This window comes from Sinocyclocheilus anshuiensis, unplaced genomic scaffold, assembly GCF_001515605.1.
Source record: "Sinocyclocheilus anshuiensis isolate Anshui unplaced genomic scaffold, SAMN03320099.WGS_v1.1 scaffold638, whole genome shotgun sequence".
NCBI lineage: Eukaryota > Metazoa > Chordata > Actinopteri > Cypriniformes > Cyprinidae > Sinocyclocheilus > Sinocyclocheilus anshuiensis.
Window position 1 is genome coordinate 61,956 of NW_015546035.1, and position 1,543 is coordinate 63,498.

Sequence of the window (1,543 nt, forward strand, 5' to 3'; positions counted from 1 at the left end):
ACATAAAATCTCTCAAGAACAGTTTTTGAAGGGGACACAAATAATACAGCCAAAGATAAGTGTACACAGCATGTGTATATAGCATGGAGACTGTGTTTAAATACAGAGTTCTGGCATGAAACTCTAGATGGCGCAGTCTGATAGGTCTAGCTCAATCTGACCTAATGACATCATTATCACATTACCATGCCAATCCCTCCGAGAGTTGTCATGACAGAAATATGAGTTAGGTTCATAGGTATAGTATTTTAGGTTTTGTCTGGGACTGAGGATGTCTTCTATTTATTAATCCGCAGCAAGCCCACATCTGCCACTTAATAACTTCGGTAAAGTTGGTTTTATATTTGCACATTCGAACTTCCGCATTCAAGAACTTTCTAATTATATGAGCAATAAAGTTAAAGCTGCAGTCCATAAGTTTTGCCTCTTTGTTGCCATCTCTGTTTGAACCTGCAATTGCAGCTGTGTGAGGAATTATCTAGCTTGCGTGAGTTGTGAGTCGGCGCGGCTCCAGCACGGATGAATCTAATGTTCTGAAGAGTATGTATGAGTACAGTGTGTATTAGCGGAGATTTAAATTTCTGCACAGTCTAATATCTAATTGTCATGCCATTCGAATTTCATATTAAGAAATTATTTTAACCCAAAAAGCAAATTATGCTCCCTCCGGACTGATTTTTTTTTAAATACAAATATTTGTAATCCCAGGCTATCTGTAATCAGAAGCACATTTAAAACTGGAATATAATTTAATTTAATTCACACGTGTTTCATAAACACATAATCCTTTCTGGATTACAATCCGCCATCAAAATGATACATTTAATTATTCTAGCTGCTGTGAGAAAAGGCTATAAACGATCAGCCACCTGCAAGATCCTCACATGCGGATGCGATATAGCATACTAGCCGGGACAACTTCTTTATGTTTACAGATGTGACGAAATGACGCAGCGGCATGCTTCAATTTCCCGCGAAAACCCGTACCTGTACCACTCAAATTAGAAAACATTATTATAAGCCAGACGATGTGAATCGGGCTAAAGGAAGGCGATAGTTTTGAACACTGGTTGGTTGTGTACTTACTCAAATATTGATTTCGAATCATTTTTAAAGAGTACCAAAAAGAGTTATGGACTGCAGCTTTAAATTTTGCTAATTCTAATCAGCGACATGATATTGACAATGATATTGACACGTGTAATCTTATTTAATCACTTCATTTTACAACTGTTTTTATTTATATATTTGCCTCAAAATGAACTAGAACTATGTTGGAGTGTTGCTTTTAACAATGACATATGCTTTATTTCAATAGGTTTTAAAAGCATGGGCCGACTACTCCAAAGCAAGTTGGAATATCTTGTCTGGAGCCTACAGAACATACTACAGCCCATGTTTTGCTGTTTTATTCACCTCTGTTTTTCTGGTTTTAAGTGGGATAAAGACTTAACAGTGTAACAGTATTCTCCAGGTGTTGAATGAAAAGAATGGCTAAAATAACGTCTGTTTTCCTGTTGTATGAAATATTAATTTAACATTA